The sequence below is a fragment of the Mytilus galloprovincialis genome, chromosome 7 (genome assembly GCF_965363235.1).
Source record: "Mytilus galloprovincialis chromosome 7, xbMytGall1.hap1.1, whole genome shotgun sequence".
In the NCBI taxonomy this organism is placed as follows: domain Eukaryota; kingdom Metazoa; phylum Mollusca; class Bivalvia; order Mytilida; family Mytilidae; genus Mytilus; species Mytilus galloprovincialis.
In genome coordinates, this window is record NC_134844.1 from 89,577,020 (window position 1) to 89,595,726 (window position 18,707).

At 31.5% G+C, this 18,707-nt stretch overlaps 2 long non-coding RNA genes across 2 annotated transcripts; both read right to left on the bottom strand.

The window, feature by feature from the left end:
* Positions 1 to 11,037: 11,037 nt before the first annotated feature.
* Positions 11,038 to 14,630, bottom strand: LOC143083952 (uncharacterized). Its single transcript, XR_012980952.1, has 4 exons — positions 14,009 to 14,630; positions 13,189 to 13,257; positions 12,263 to 12,427; positions 11,038 to 11,510 (listed from the first exon to the last, which is right to left on the bottom strand). It is a non-coding gene; the product is annotated as an uncharacterized LOC143083952 (long non-coding RNA).
* A 360-nt stretch (positions 14,631 to 14,990) lies between these two features.
* Positions 14,991 to 18,488, bottom strand: LOC143082044 (uncharacterized). The gene is made up of 4 exons (XR_012980235.1): positions 17,961 to 18,488; positions 17,140 to 17,208; positions 16,214 to 16,378; positions 14,991 to 15,462 (listed from the first exon to the last, which is right to left on the bottom strand). It is a non-coding gene; the product is annotated as an uncharacterized LOC143082044 (long non-coding RNA).
* Positions 18,489 to 18,707: the final 219 nt, after the last annotated feature.

Consider the following 18,707-nt stretch of genomic DNA (forward strand, 5'->3'; position numbering starts at 1 on the left):
ATAATTAGAGTGCAATATAGTGCAAATTTTCAAAACTTGTCCTTTCACATAATTCCATTTGAGAAAAAATGTTTTTTACATGTTTTTCAGTGAAAACCTTTTATCAGTGAGAAATCCACATGAGGTCTTAACGGAAACATTGTGACATCACATGTATTATGGCATCATTAAATAACGACAGATCAAAATAGCGCTAAATATAGTTTGCAGTGTTACGTGAGAAACAGTTGCCGCAAGATTTAACTCGAAATATTGAGTCCAAACGATCTGTAACTAAGCCTTTTCATTTAATACCAAGACCATAGCAACAGTTTTCATATTAGCATATTTTTAACATTCCGACTGTAATTTCAATTGCATAAATACCAGAAATAAACAATTAGAGCTTGATTAATAAAACAAAATGCTTACCAGTTATTCAGGACTTTTTAAAACCTCTAGTTTGCCATCTCAGGTTGAAAAATAATGATATGTCTGGAACTGAAATAAGACAAAAAAAATATACTCAGGCTGTGTTATCATTTGATTTAAATACATAAGTATTATTGAGAGAGAAAAATCTATTCTTGAAAGTTTAATCACAAAGAAAGACAAATGCTTCTCCCTTGTGGCTTAGCCACCTTCATTTAAACCTTTTGTATTAGAACCATGGGTAGTAGCTAACTACAAATGTAGCGTAATAGTTGAATAGGTGCAGAAATATTGTTTTCAAGAAGGTTTGACCCTCCCCCTTTTTCACTGAGAAATGACAATATCCTTTGTTTTGCTCATGTGCATTAAAATAATAATTCATGATTTTCTAAAAACATGTAACTGTTTTTGTCTGTGTTTTTGTGCATATGATATCTACTGACCAGGGGTCAAATCATTGGATAAAGGCACATGCGATATTGAATCTCACATTACTCGTATGAAGTGTGTTATCTCCCTTGATTATCAGGTATTCCTGTAGACCAGAGTGATATTACATAACAAAGACTATATTGTGTCATGTTTACTTACAATTTAATAATATTTAAAAGTTATTTCTTGCCTTTTCAATGTAGTAAACACATTCCTTTCAGATCTCTCGGAAGTAAACAAATTTATGATTGTGCCTAAAACAAGTGTTCAGCCCCGTGCTAGTAATGCATTTTAAAAGCGAAAATTTTCTTGAGTTTTTGCTGATCTTTATCAATAACATTTATCTTAAACAATTTATAATATCTAGGTATAAATAAAAAACTACTTACCATCATTTTCGGTGGTGTACAAGGTGAAATCATCCATAAATCAGTCTGACAACCTCTGGAATTGAGCTTCTAATTTGGGTCAAAATCTTTAATTGTTTTTACATAGGCGGTAATGGTAACGTTTTTTCCTGTAGCTCAGTCCATATCGTTAACTTGGATATGTATGATAGCTTGTTTCGAAGCTGTGACATTTTCACATATGTGGTTAAATTTTCGGGGTACGAAGTGAGATTACTTTTTCCGTAAATTAGCAAACCCCGAACATCCTGTTGTGATGCGGCTCCTAGTGGTAATATATCCCCTTTTTAACACAATAAGTTCTTTGAAAATTTAATACTTTGAACACATTCAATAGCTCCATAGTTTTTACACATTTATTCTATGTTCCTCTTCTTTCCTAATCACCACAAATAATTAAGTTCAGTCATTTGCTAAAAATAGAAACATGTCCAATATCACTACACAGAGATTTTTTCTTTACACGTGACTTTTGAGTTCCTCATTTCAAGGCGCATTAGGGATGTTGTCCCATATTGTAATCCATACTTCTGATTTTTCCAAATATTTTTATGTGATCTTCATCGGTATAATATTCTGAATAAATCTTTGTATTTTTGTCCATTTCTGAAAAAAAATAAAGTTGTTTTAGCACTATAAGGCAATGACACTTTCGTCGCTATATTCATTTATTTTGAATACAATGAGTATGTATAAGTAATTTCTTCCAGATTACCTCCACTAGTCAAATCAAGGACAAAACTTCTGATTATAACCTTTAATTACAATACACAGACCCTGATAAAGCATTCTATAAAATTTTCTTGTGCCTTAAAGTGCATTTTGACAGAGAAATTATGCAAAACTGAAGGTTTTATAAAAAAACCAACACCAAAATAATTATTCTTACTAGTGGTAATCTTGTATTTAATACTGATGAAACCGCTCTAAACTACTGGGAAAGTCATCCGTATCATATAATTAGAGTGCAATATAGTGCAAATTTTCAAAACTTGTCCTTTCACATAATTCCATTTGAGAAAAAATGTTTTTTACATGTTTTTCAGTGAAAACCTTTTATCAGTGAGAAATCCACATGAGGTCTTAACGGAAACATTGTGACATCACATGTATTATGGCATCATTAAATAACGACAGATCAAAATAGCGCTAAATATAGTTTGCAGTGTTACGTGAGAAACAGTTGCCGCAAGATTTAACTCGAAATATTGAGTCCAAACGATCTGTAACTAAGCCTTTTCATTTAATACCAAGACCATAGCAACAGTTTTCATATTAGCATATTTTTAACATTCCGACTGTAATTTCAATTGCATAAATACCAGAAATAAACAATTAGAGCTTGATTAATAAAACAAAATGCTTACCAGTTATTCAGGACTTTTTAAAACCTCTAGTTTGCCATCTCAGGTTGAAAAATAATGATATGTCTGGAACTGAAATAAGACAAAAAAAATATACTCAGGCTGTGTTATCATTTGATTTAAATACATAAGTATTATTGAGAGAGAAAAATCTATTCTTGAAAGTTTAATCACAAAGAAAGACAAATGCTTCTCCCTTGTGGCTTAGCCACCTTCATTTAAACCTTTTGTATTAGAACCATGGGTAGTAGCTAACTACAAATGTAGCGTAATAGTTGAATAGGTGCAGAAATATTGTTTTCAAGAAGGTTTGACCCTCCCCCTTTTTCACTGAGAAATGACAATATCCTTTGTTTTGCTCATGTGCATTAAAATAATAATTCATGATTTTCTAAAAACATGTAACTGTTTTTGTCTGTGTTTTTGTGCATATGATATCTACTGACCAGGGGTCAAATCATTGGATAAAGGCACATGCGATATTGAATCTCACATTACTCGTATGAAGTGTGTTATCTCCCTTGATTATCAGGTATTCCTGTAGACCAGAGTGATATTACATAACAAAGACTATATTGTGTCATGTTTACTTACAATTTAATAATATTTAAAAGTTATTTCTTGCCTTTTCAATGTAGTAAACACATTCCTTTCAGATCTCTCGGAAGTAAACAAATTTATGATTGTGCCTAAAACAAGTGTTCAGCCCCGTGCTAGTAATGCATTTTAAAAGCGAAAATTTTCTTGAGTTTTTGCTGATCTTTATCAATAACATTTATCTTAAACAATTTATAATATCTAGGTATAAATAAAAAACTACTTACCATCATTTTCGGTGGTGTACAAGGTGAAATCATCCATAAATCAGTCTGACAACCTCTGGAATTGAGCTTCTAATTTGGGTCAAAATCTTTAATTGTTTTTACATAGGCGGTAATGGTAACGTTTTTTCCTGTAGCTCAGCCCATATCGTTAACTTGGATATGTATGATAGCTTGTTTCGAAGCTGTGACATTTTCACATATGTGGTTAAATTTTCGGGGTACGAAGTGAGATTACTTTTTCCGTAAATTAGCAAACCCCGAACATCCTGTTGTGATGCGGCTCCTAGTGGTAATATATCCCCTTTTTAACACAATAAGTTCTTTGAAAATTTAATACTTTGAACACATTCAATAGCTCCATAGTTTTTACACATTTATTCTATGTTCCTCTTCTTTCCTAATCACCACAAATAATTAAGTTCAGTCATTTGCTAAAAATAGAAACATGTCCAATATCACTACACAGAGATTTTTTCTTTACACGTGACTTTTGAGTTCCTCATTTCAAGGCGCATTAGGGATGTTGTCCCATATTGTAATCCATACTTCTGATTTTTCCAAATATTTTTATGTGATCTTCATCGGTATAATATTCTGAATAAATCTTTGTATTTTTGTCCATTTCTGAAAAAAAATAAAGTTGTTTTAGCACTATAAGGCAATGACACTTTCGTCGCTATATTCATTTATTTTGAATACAATGAGTATGTATAAGTAATTTCTTCCAGATTACCTCCACTAGTCAAATCAAGGACAAAACTTCTGATTATAACCTTTAATTACAATACACAGACCCTGATAAAGCATTCTATAAAATTTTCTTGTGCCTTAAAGTGCATTTTGACAGAGAAATTATGCAAAACTGAAGGTTTTATAAAAAAACCAACACCAAAATAATTATTCTTACTAGTGGTAATCTTGTATTTAATACTGATGAAACCGCTCTAAACTACTGGGAAAGTCATCCGTATCATATAATTAGAGTGCAATATAGTGCAAATTTTCAAAACTTGTCCTTTCACATAATTCCATTTGAGAAAAAATGTTTTTTACATGTTTTTCAGTGAAAACCTTTTATCAGTGAGAAATCCACATGAGGTCTTAACGGAAACATTGTGACATCACATGTATTATGGCATCATTAAATAACGACAGATCAAAATAGCGCTAAATATAGTTTGCAGTGTTACGTGAGAAACAGTTGCCGCAAGATTTAACTCGAAATATTGAGTCCAAACGATCTGTAACTAAGCCTTTTCATTTAATACCAAGACCATAGCAACAGTTTTCATATTAGCATATTTTTAACATTCCGACTGTAATTTCAATTGCATAAATACCAGAAATAAACAATTAGAGCTTGATTAATAAAACAAAATGCTTACCAGTTATTCAGGACTTTTTAAAACCTCTAGTTTGCCATCTCAGGTTGAAAAATAATGATATGTCTGGAACTGAAATAAGACAAAAAAAATATACTCAGGCTGTGTTATCATTTGATTTAAATACATAAGTATTATTGAGAGAGAAAAATCTATTCTTGAAAGTTTAATCACAAAGAAAGACAAATGCTTCTCCCTTGTGGCTTAGCCACCTTCATTTAAACCTTTTGTATTAGAACCATGGGTAGTAGCTAACTACAAATGTAGCGTAATAGTTGAATAGGTGCAGAAATATTGTTTTCAAGAAGGTTTGACCCTCCCCCTTTTTCACTGAGAAATGACAATATCCTTTGTTTTGCTCATGTGCATTAAAATAATAATTCATGATTTTCTAAAAACATGTAACTGTTTTTGTCTGTGTTTTTGTGCATATGATATCTACTGACCAGGGGTCAAATCATTGGATAAAGGCACATGCGATATTGAATCTCACATTACTCGTATGAAGTGTGTTATCTCCCTTGATTATCAGGTATTCCTGTAGACCAGAGTGATATTACATAACAAAGACTATATTGTGTCATGTTTACTTACAATTTAATAATATTTAAAAGTTATTTCTTGCCTTTTCAATGTAGTAAACACATTCCTTTCAGATCTCTCGGAAGTAAACAAATTTATGATTGTGCCTAAAACAAGTGTTCAGCCCCGTGCTAGTAATGCATTTTAAAAGCGAAAATTTTCTTGAGTTTTTGCTGATCTTTATCAATAACATTTATCTTAAACAATTTATAATATCTAGGTATAAATAAAAAACTACTTACCATCATTTTCGGTGGTGTACAAGGTGAAATCATCCATAAATCAGTCTGACAACCTCTGGAATTGAGCTTCTAATTTGGGTCAAAATCTTTAATTGTTTTTACATAGGCGGTAATGGTAACGTTTTTTCCTGTAGCTCAGTCCATATCGTTAACTTGGATATGTATGATAGCTTGTTTCGAAGCTGTGACATTTTCACATATGTGGTTAAATTTTCGGGGTACGAAGTGAGATTACTTTTTCCGTAAATTAGCAAACCCCGAACATCCTGTTGTGATGCGGCTCCTAGTGGTAATATATCCCCTTTTTAACACAATAAGTTCTTTGAAAATTTAATACTTTGAACACATTCAATAGCTCCATAGTTTTTACACATTTATTCTATGTTCCTCTTCTTTCCTAATCACCACAAATAATTAAGTTCAGTCATTTGCTAAAAATAGAAACATGTCCAATATCACTACACAGAGATTTTTTCTTTACACGTGACTTTTGAGTTCCTCATTTCAAGGCGCATTAGGGATGTTGTCCCATATTGTAATCCATACTTCTGATTTTTCCAAATATTTTTATGTGATCTTCATCGGTATAATATTCTGAATAAATCTTTGTATTTTTGTCCATTTCTGAAAAAAAATAAAGTTGTTTTAGCACTATAAGCCAATGACACTTTCGTCGCTATATTCATTTATTTTGAATACAATGAGTATGTATAAGTAATTTCTTCCAGATTACCTCCACTAGTCAAATCAAGGACAAAACTTCTGATTATAACCTTTAATTACAATACACAGACCCTGATAAAGCATTCTATAAAATTTTCTTGTGCCTTAAAGTGCATTTTGACAGAGAAATTATGCAAAACTGAAGGTTTTATAAAAAAACCAACACCAAAATAATTATTCTTACTAGTGGTAATCTTGTATTTAATACTGATGAAACCGCTCTAAACTACTGGGAAAGTCATCCGTATCATATAATTAGAGTGCAATATAGTGCAAATTTTCAAAACTTGTCCTTTCACATAATTCCATTTGAGAAAAAATGTTTTTTACATGTTTTTCAGTGAAAACCTTTTATCAGTGAGAAATCCACATGAGGTCTTAACGGAAACATTGTGACATCACATGTATTATGGCATCATTAAATAACGACAGATCAAAATAGCGCTAAATATAGTTTGCAGTGTTACGTGAGAAACAGTTGCCGCAAGATTTAACTCGAAATATTGAGTCCAAACGATCTGTAACTAAGCCTTTTCATTTAATACCAAGACCATAGCAACAGTTTTCATATTAGCATATTTTTAACATTCCGACTGTAATTTCAATTGCATAAATACCAGAAATAAACAATTAGAGCTTGATTAATAAAACAAAATGCTTACCAGTTATTCAGGACTTTTTAAAACCTCTAGTTTGCCATCTCAGGTTGAAAAATAATGATATGTCTGGAACTGAAATAAGACAAAAAAAATATACTCAGGCTGTGTTATCATTTGATTTAAATACATAAGTATTATTGAGAGAGAAAAATCTATTCTTGAAAGTTTAATCACAAAGAAAGACAAATGCTTCTCCCTTGTGGCTTAGCCACCTTCATTTAAACCTTTTGTATTAGAACCATGGGTAGTAGCTAACTACAAATGTAGCGTAATAGTTGAATAGGTGCAGAAATATTGTTTTCAAGAAGGTTTGACCCTCCCCCTTTTTCACTGAGAAATGACAATATCCTTTGTTTTGCTCATGTGCATTAAAATAATAATTCATGATTTTCTAAAAACATGTAACTGTTTTTGTCTGTGTTTTTGTGCATATGATATCTACTGACCAGGGGTCAAATCATTGGATAAAGGCACATGCGATATTGAATCTCACATTACTCGTATGAAGTGTGTTATCTCCCTTGATTATCAGGTATTCCTGTAGACCAGAGTGATATTACATAACAAAGACTATATTGTGTCATGTTTACTTACAATTTAATAATATTTAAAAGTTATTTCTTGCCTTTTCAATGTAGTAAACACATTCCTTTCAGATCTCTCGGAAGTAAACAAATTTATGATTGTGCCTAAAACAAGTGTTCAGCCCCGTGCTAGTAATGCATTTTAAAAGCGAAAATTTTCTTGAGTTTTTGCTGATCTTTATCAATAACATTTATCTTAAACAATTTATAATATCTAGGTATAAATAAAAAACTACTTACCATCATTTTCGGTGGTGTACAAGGTGAAATCATCCATAAATCAGTCTGACAACCTCTGGAATTGAGCTTCTAATTTGGGTCAAAATCTTTAATTGTTTTTACATAGGCGGTAATGGTAACGTTTTTTCCTGTAGCTCAGTCCATATCGTTAACTTGGATATGTATGATAGCTTGTTTCGAAGCTGTGACATTTTCACATATGTGGTTAAATTTTCGGGGTACGAAGTGAGATTACTTTTTCCGTAAATTAGCAAACCCCGAACATCCTGTTGTGATGCGGCTCCTAGTGGTAATATATCCCCTTTTTAACACAATAAGTTCTTTGAAAATTTAATACTTTGAACACATTCAATAGCTCCATAGTTTTTACACATTTATTCTATGTTCCTCTTCTTTCCTAATCACCACAAATAATTAAGTTCAGTCATTTGCTAAAAATAGAAACATGTCCAATATCACTACACAGAGATTTTTTCTTTACACGTGACTTTTGAGTTCCTCATTTCAAGGCGCATTAGGGATGTTGTCCCATATTGTAATCCATACTTCTGATTTTTCCAAATATTTTTATGTGATCTTCATCGGTATAATATTCTGAATAAATCTTTGTATTTTTGTCCATTTCTGAAAAAAAATAAAGTTGTTTTAGCACTATAAGGCAATGACACTTTCGTCGCTATATTCATTTATTTTGAATACAATGAGTATGTATAAGTAATTTCTTCCAGATTACCTCCACTAGTCAAATCAAGGACAAAACTTCTGATTATAACCTTTAATTACAATACACAGACCCTGATAAAGCATTCTATAAAATTTTCTTGTGCCTTAAAGTGCATTTTGACAGAGAAATTATGCAAAACTGAAGGTTTTATAAAAAAACCAACACCAAAATAATTATTCTTACTAGTGGTAATCTTGTATTTAATACTGATGAAACCGCTCTAAACTACTGGGAAAGTCATCCGTATCATATAATTAGAGTGCAATATAGTGCAAATTTTCAAAACTTGTCCTTTCACATAATTCCATTTGAGAAAAAATGTTTTTTACATGTTTTTCAGTGAAAACCTTTTATCAGTGAGAAATCCACATGAGGTCTTAACGGAAACATTGTGACATCACATGTATTATGGCATCATTAAATAACGACAGATCAAAATAGCGCTAAATATAGTTTGCAGTGTTACGTGAGAAACAGTTGCCGCAAGATTTAACTCGAAATATTGAGTCCAAACGATCTGTAACTAAGCCTTTTCATTTAATACCAAGACCATAGCAACAGTTTTCATATTAGCATATTTTTAACATTCCGACTGTAATTTCAATTGCATAAATACCAGAAATAAACAATTAGAGCTTGATTAATAAAACAAAATGCTTACCAGTTATTCAGGACTTTTTAAAACCTCTAGTTTGCCATCTCAGGTTGAAAAATAATGATATGTCTGGAACTGAAATAAGACAAAAAAAATATACTCAGGCTGTGTTATCATTTGATTTAAATACATAAGTATTATTGAGAGAGAAAAATCTATTCTTGAAAGTTTAATCACAAAGAAAGACAAATGCTTCTCCCTTGTGGCTTAGCCACCTTCATTTAAACCTTTTGTATTAGAACCATGGGTAGTAGCTAACTACAAATGTAGCGTAATAGTTGAATAGGTGCAGAAATATTGTTTTCAAGAAGGTTTGACCCTCCCCCTTTTTCACTGAGAAATGACAATATCCTTTGTTTTGCTCATGTGCATTAAAATAATAATTCATGATTTTCTAAAAACATGTAACTGTTTTTGTCTGTGTTTTTGTGCATATGATATCTACTGACCAGGGGTCAAATCATTGGATAAAGGCACATGCGATATTGAATCTCACATTACTCGTATGAAGTGTGTTATCTCCCTTGATTATCAGGTATTCCTGTAGACCAGAGTGATATTACATAACAAAGACTATATTGTGTCATGTTTACTTACAATTTAATAATATTTAAAAGTTATTTCTTGCCTTTTCAATGTAGTAAACACATTCCTTTCAGATCTCTCGGAAGTAAACAAATTTATGATTGTGCCTAAAACAAGTGTTCAGCCCCGTGCTAGTAATGCATTTTAAAAGCGAAAATTTTCTTGAGTTTTTGCTGATCTTTATCAATAACATTTATCTTAAACAATTTATAATATCTAGGTATAAATAAAAAACTACTTACCATCATTTTCGGTGGTGTACAAGGTGAAATCATCCATAAATCAGTCTGACAACCTCTGGAATTGAGCTTCTAATTTGGGTCAAAATCTTTAATTGTTTTTACATAGGCGGTAATGGTAACGTTTTTTCCTGTAGCTCAGTCCATATCGTTAACTTGGATATGTATGATAGCTTGTTTCGAAGCTGTGACATTTTCACATATGTGGTTAAATTTTCGGGGTACGAAGTGAGATTACTTTTTCCGTAAATTAGCAAACCCCGAACATCCTGTTGTGATGCGGCTCCTAGTGGTAATATATCCCCTTTTTAACACAATAAGTTCTTTGAAAATTTAATACTTTGAACACATTCAATAGCTCCATAGTTTTTACACATTTATTCTATGTTCCTCTTCTTTCCTAATCACCACAAATAATTAAGTTCAGTCATTTGCTAAAAATAGAAACATGTCCAATATCACTACACAGAGATTTTTTCTTTACACGTGACTTTTGAGTTCCTCATTTCAAGGCGCATTAGGGATGTTGTCCCATATTGTAATCCATACTTCTGATTTTTCCAAATATTTTTATGTGATCTTCATCGGTATAATATTCTGAATAAATCTTTGTATTTTTGTCCATTTCTGAAAAAAAATAAAGTTGTTTTAGCACTATAAGGCAATGACACTTTCGTCGCTATATTCATTTATTTTGAATACAATGAGTATGTATAAGTAATTTCTTCCAGATTACCTCCACTAGTCAAATCAAGGACAAAACTTCTGATTATAACCTTTAATTACAATACACAGACCCTGATAAAGCATTCTATAAAATTTTCTTGTGCCTTAAAGTGCATTTTGACAGAGAAATTATGCAAAACTGAAGGTTTTATAAAAAAACCAACACCAAAATAATTATTCTTACTAGTGGTAATCTTGTATTTAATACTGATGAAACCGCTCTAAACTACTGGGAAAGTCATCCGTATCATATAATTAGAGTGCAATATAGTGCAAATTTTCAAAACTTGTCCTTTCACATAATTCCATTTGAGAAAAAATGTTTTTTACATGTTTTTCAGTGAAAACCTTTTATCAGTGAGAAATCCACATGAGGTCTTAACGGAAACATTGTGACATCACATGTATTATGGCATCATTAAATAACGACAGATCAAAATAGCGCTAAATATAGTTTGCAGTGTTACGTGAGAAACAGTTGCCGCAAGATTTAACTCGAAATATTGAGTCCAAACGATCTGTAACTAAGCCTTTTCATTTAATACCAAGACCATAGCAACAGTTTTCATATTAGCATATTTTTAACATTCCGACTGTAATTTCAATTGCATAAATACCAGAAATAAACAATTAGAGCTTGATTAATAAAACAAAATGCTTACCAGTTATTCAGGACTTTTTAAAACCTCTAGTTTGCCATCTCAGGTTGAAAAATAATGATATGTCTGGAACTGAAATAAGACAAAAAAAATATACTCAGGCTGTGTTATCATTTGATTTAAATACATAAGTATTATTGAGAGAGAAAAATCTATTCTTGAAAGTTTAATCACAAAGAAAGACAAATGCTTCTCCCTTGTGGCTTAGCCACCTTCATTTAAACCTTTTGTATTAGAACCATGGGTAGTAGCTAACTACAAATGTAGCGTAATAGTTGAATAGGTGCAGAAATATTGTTTTCAAGAAGGTTTGACCCTCCCCCTTTTTCACTGAGAAATGACAATATCCTTTGTTTTGCTCATGTGCATTAAAATAATAATTCATGATTTTCTAAAAACATGTAACTGTTTTTGTCTGTGTTTTTGTGCATATGATATCTACTGACCAGGGGTCAAATCATTGGATAAAGGCACATGCGATATTGAATCTCACATTACTCGTATGAAGTGTGTTATCTCCCTTGATTATCAGGTATTCCTGTAGACCAGAGTGATATTACATAACAAAGACTATATTGTGTCATGTTTACTTACAATTTAATAATATTTAAAAGTTATTTCTTGCCTTTTCAATGTAGTAAACACATTCCTTTCAGATCTCTCGGAAGTAAACAAATTTATGATTGTGCCTAAAACAAGTGTTCAGCCCCGTGCTAGTAATGCATTTTAAAAGCGAAAATTTTCTTGAGTTTTTGCTGATCTTTATCAATAACATTTATCTTAAACAATTTATAATATCTAGGTATAAATAAAAAACTACTTACCATCATTTTCGGTGGTGTACAAGGTGAAATCATCCATAAATCAGTCTGACAACCTCTGGAATTGAGCTTCTATATTGTAATCCATACTTCTGATTTTTCCAAATATTTTTATGTGATCTTCATCGGTATAATATTCTGAATAAATCTTTGTATTTTTGTCCATTTCTGAAAAAAAATAAAGTTGTTTTAGCACTATAAGGCAATGACACTTTCGTCACTATATTCATTTATTTTGAATACAATGAGTATGTATAAGTAATTTCTTCCAGATTACCTCCACTAGTCAAATCAAGGACAAAACTTCTGATTATAACCTTTAATTACAATACACAGACCCTGATAAAGCATTCTATAAAATTTTCTTGTGCCTTAAAGTGCATTTTGACAGAGAAATTATGCAAAACTGAAGGTTTTATAAAAAAACCAACACCAAAATAATTATTCTTACTAGTGGTAATCTTGTATTTAATACTGATGAAACCGCTCTAAACTACTGGGAAAGTCATCCGTATCATATAATTAGAGTGCAATATAGTGCAAATTTTCAAAACTTGTCCTTTCACATAATTCCATTTGAGAAAAAATGTTTTTTACATGTTTTTCAGTGAAAACCTTTTATCAGTGAGAAATCCACATGAGGTCTTAACGGAAACATTGTGACATCACATGTATTATGGCATCATTAAATAACGACAGATCAAAATAGCGCTAAATATAGTTTGCAGTGTTACGTGAGAAACAGTTGCCGCAAGATTTAACTCGAAATATTGAGTCCAAACGATCTGTAACTAAGCCTTTTCATTTAATACCAAGACCATAGCAACAGTTTTCATATTAGCATATTTTTAACATTCCGACTGTAATTTCAATTGCATAAATACCAGAAATAAACAATTAGAGCTTGATTAATAAAACAAAATGCTTACCAGTTATTCAGGACTTTTTAAAACCTCTAGTTTGCCATCTCAGGTTGAAAAATAATGATATGTCTGGAACTGAAATAAGACAAAAAAAATATACTCAGGCTGTGTTATCATTTGATTTAAATACATAAGTATTATTGAGAGAGAAAAATCTATTCTTGAAAGTTTAATCACAAAGAAAGACAAATGCTTCTCCCTTGTGGCTTAGCCACCTTCATTTAAACCTTTTGTATTAGAACCATGGGTAGTAGCTAACTACAAATGTAGCGTAATAGTTGAATAGGTGCAGAAATATTGTTTTCAAGAAGGTTTGACCCTCCCCCTTTTTCACTGAGAAATGACAATATCCTTTGTTTTGCTCATGTGCATTAAAATAATAATTCATGATTTTCTAAAAACATGTAACTGTTTTTGTCTGTGTTTTTGTGCATATGATATCTACTGACCAGGGGTCAAATCATTGGATAAAGGCACATGCGATATTGAATCTCACATTACTCGTATGAAGTGTGTTATCTCCCTTATTATCAGGTATTCCTGTAGACCAGAGTGATATTACATAACAAAGACTATATTGTGTCATGTTTACTTACAATTTAATAATATTTAAAAGTTATTTCTTGCCTTTTCAATGTAGTAAACACATTCCTTTCAGATCTCTCGGAAGTAAACAAATTTATGATTGTGCCTAAAACAAGTGTTCAGCCCCGTGCTAGTAATGCATTTTAAAAGCGAAAATTTTCTTGAGTTTTTGCTGATCTTTATCAATAACATTTATCTTAAACAATTTATAATATCTAGGTATAAATAAAAAACTACTTACCATCATTTTCGGTGGTGTACAAGGTGAAATCATCCATAAATCAGTCTGACAACCTCTGGAATTGAGCTTCTAATTTGGGTCAAAATCTTTAATTGTTTTTACATAGGCGGTAATGGTAACGTTTTTTCCTGTAGCTCAGTCCATATCGTTAACTTGGATATATATGATAGCTTGTTTCGAAGCTGTGACATTTTCACATATGTGGTTAAATTTTCGGGGTACGAAGTGAGATTACTTTTTCCGTAAATTAGCAAACCCCGAACATCCTGTTGTGATGCGGCTCCTAGTGGTAATATATCCCCTTTTTAACACAATAAGTTCTTTGAAAATTTAATACTTTGAACACATTCAATAGCTCCATAGTTTTTACACATTTATTCTATGTTCCTCTTCTTTCCTAATCACCACAAATAATTAAGTTCAGTCATTTGCTAAAAATAGAAACATGTCCAATATCACTACACAGAGATTTTTTCTTTACACGTGACTTTTGAGTTCCTCATTTCAAGGCGCATTAGGGATGTTGTCCCATATTGTAATCCATACTTCTGATTTTTCCAAATATTTTTATGTGATCTTCATCGGTATAATATTCTGAATAAATCTTTGTATTTTTGTCCATTTCTGAAAAAAAATAAAGTTGTTTTAGCACTATAAGGCAATGACACTTTCGTCGCTATATTCATTTATTTTGAATACAATGAGTATGTATAAGTAATTTCTTCCAGATTACCTCCACTAGTCAAATCAAGGACAAAACTTCTGATTATAACCTTTAATTACAATACACAGACCCTGATAAAGCATTCTATAAAATTTTCTTGTGCCTTAAAGTGCATTTTGACAGAGAAATTATGCAAAACTGAAGGTTTTATAAAAAAACCAACACCAAAATAATTATTCTTACTAGTGGTAATCTTGTATTTAATACTGATGAAACCGCTCTAAACTACTGGGAAAGTCATCCGTATCATATAATTAGAGTGCAATATAGTGCAAATTTTCAAAACTTGTCCTTTCACATAATTCCATTTGAGAAAAAATGTTTTTTACATGTTTTTCAGTGAAAACCTTTTATCAGTGAGAAATCCACATGAGGTCTTAACGGAAACATTGTGACATCACATGTATTATGGCATCATTAAATAACGACAGATCAAAATAGCGCTAAATATAGTTTGCAGTGTTACGTGAGAAACAGTTGCCGCAAGATTTAACTCGAAATATTGAGTCCAAACGATCTGTAACTAAGCCTTTTCATTTAATACCAAGACCATAGCAACAGTTTTCATATTAGCATATTTTTAACATTCCGACTGTAATTTCAATTGCATAAATACCAGAAATAAACAATTAGAGCTTGATTAATAAAACAAAATGCTTACCAGTTATTCAGGACTTTTTAAAACCTCTAGTTTGCCATCTCAGGTTGAAAAATAATGATATGTCTGGAACTGAAATAAGACAAAAAAAATATACTCAGGCTGTGTTATCATTTGATTTAAATACATAAGTATTATTGAGAGAGAAAAATCTATTCTTGAAAGTTTAATCACAAAGAAAGACAAATGCTTCTCCCTTGTGGCTTAGCCACCTTCATTTAAACCTTTTGTATTAGAACCATGGGTAGTAGCTAACTACAAATGTAGCGTAATAGTTGAATAGGTGCAGAAATATTGTTTTCAAGAAGGTTTGACCCTCCCCCTTTTTCACTGAGAAATGACAATATCCTTTGTTTTGCTCATGTGCATTAAAATAATAATTCATGATTTTCTAAAAACATGTAACTGTTTTTGTCTGTGTTTTTGTGCATATGATATCTACTGACCAGGGGTCAAATCATTGGATAAAGGCACATGCGATATTGAATCTCACATTACTCGTATGAAGTGTGTTATCTCCCTTATTATCAGGTATTCCTGTAGACCAGAGTGATATTACATAACAAAGACTATATTGTGTCATGTTTACTTACAATTTAATAATATTTAAAAGTTATTTCTTGCCTTTTCAATGTAGTAAACACATTCCTTTCAGATCTCTCGGAAGTAAACAAATTTATGATTGTGCCTAAAACAAGTGTTCAGCCCCGTGCTAGTAATGCATTTTAAAAGCGAAAATTTTCTTGAGTTTTTGCTGATCTTTATCAATAACATTTATCTTAAACAATTTATAATATCTAGGTATAAATAAAAAACTACTTACCATCATTTTCGGTGGTGTACAAGGTGAAATCATCCATAAATCAGTCTGACAACCTCTGGAATTGAGCTTCTATATTGTAATCCATACTTCTGATTTTTCCAAATATTTTTATGTGATCTTCATCGGTATAATATTCTGAATAAATCTTTGTATTTTTGTCCATTTCTGAAAAAAAATAAAGTTGTTTTAGCACTATAAGGCAATGACACTTTCGTCGCTATATTCATTTATTTTGAATACAATGAGTATGTATAAGTAATTTCTTCCAGATTACCTCCACTAGTCAAATCAAGGACAAAACTTCTGATTATAACCTTTAATTACAATACACAGACCCTGATAAAGCATTCTATAAAATTTTCTTGTGCCTTAAAGTGCATTTTGACAGAGAAATTATGCAAAACTGAAGGTTTTATAAAAAAACCAACACCAAAATAATTATTCTTACTAGTGGTAATCTTGTATTTAATACTGATGAAACCGCTCTAAACTACTGGGAAAGTCATCCGTATCATATAATTAGAGTGCAATATAGTGCAAATTTTCAAAACTTGTCCTTTCACATAATTCCATTTGAGAAAAAATGTTTTTTACATGTTTTTCAGTGAAAACCTTTTATCAGTGAGAAATCCACATGAGGTCTTAACGGAAACATTGTGACATCACATGTATTATGGCATCATTAAATAACGACAGATCAAAATAGCGCTAAATATAGTTTGCAGTGTTACGTGAGAAACAGTTGCCGCAAGATTTAACTCGAAATATTGAGTCCAAACGATCTGTAACTAAGCCTTTTCATTTAATACCAAGACCATAGCAACAGTTTTCATATTAGCATATTTTTAACATTCCGACTGTAATTTCAATTGCATAAATACCAGAAATAAACAATTAGAGCTTGATTAATAAAACAAAATGCTTACCAGTTATTCAGGACTTTTTAAAACCTCTAGTTTGCCATCTCAGGTTGAAAAATAATGATATGTCTGGAACTGAAATAAGACAAAAAAAATATACTCAGGCTGTGTTATCATTTGATTTAAATACATAAGTATTATTGAGAGAGAAAAATCTATTCTTGAAAGTTTAATCACAAAGAAAGACAAATGCTTCTCCCTTGTGGCTTAGCCACCTTCATTTAAACCTTTTGTATTAGAACCATGGGTAGTAGCTAACTACAAATGTAGCGTAATAGTTGAATAGGTGCAGAAATATTGTTTTCAAGAAGGTTTGACCCTCCCCCTTTTTCACTGAGAAATGACAATATCCTTTGTTTTGCTCATGTGCATTAAAATAATAATTCATGATTTTCTAAAAACATGTAACTGTTTTTGTCTGTGTTTTTGTGCATATGATATCTACTGACCAGGGGTCAAATCATTGGATAAAGGCACATGCGATATTGAATCTCACATTACTCGTATGAAGTGTGTTATCTCCCTTGATTATCAGGTATTCCTGTAGACCAGAGTGATATTACATAACAAAGACTATATTGTGTCATGTTTACTTACAATTTAATAATATTTAAAAGTTATTTCTTGCCTTTTCAATGTAGTAAACACATTCCTTTCAGATCTCTCGGAAGTAAACAAATTTATGATTGTGCCTAAAACAAGTGTTCAGCCCCGTGCTAGTAATGCATTTTAAAAGCGAAAATTTTCTTGAGTTTTTGCTGATCTTTATCAATAACATTTATCTTAAACAATTTATAATATCTAGGTATAAATAAAAAACTACTTACCATCATTTTCGGTGGTGTACAAGGTGAAATCATCCATAAATCAGTCTGACAACCTCTGGAATTGAGCTTCTAATTTGGGTCAAAATCTTTAATTGTTTTTACATAGGCGGTAATGGTAACGTTTTTTCCTGTAGCTCAGTCCATATCGTTAACTTGGATATGTATGATAGCTTGTTTCGAAGCTGTGACATTTTCACATATGTGGTTAAATTTTCGGGGTACGAAGTGAGATTACTTTTTCCGTAAATTAGCAAACCCCGAACATCCTGTTGTGATGCGGCTCCTAGTGGTAATATATCCCCTTTTTAACACAATAAGTTCTTTGAAAATTTAATACTTTGAACACATTCAATAGCTCCATAGTTTTTACACATTTATTCTATGTTCCTCTTCTTTCCTAATCACCACAAATAATTAAGTTCAGTCATTTGCTAAAAATAGAAACATGTCCAATATCACTACACAGAGATTTTTTCTTTACACGTGACTTTTGAGTTCCTCATTTCAAGGCGCATTAGGGATGTTGTCCCATATGTATGTAATCAGTATCTTCCATAGATTCAATTTTCAAAAGTTAAAAGGATGAAAGTTAAATCCTTTCATGTGTATCCATGGCAACATTCTGCATTTATTTACCATAGAATATTGCAAAAAGGGGGGTGAACATGTCATATATCCCCCCAAAATTTGGATCAAACTAGAATTTCAATGCCTTTGAGTGATACCTTTTTAGAAACTGTTTTCTTA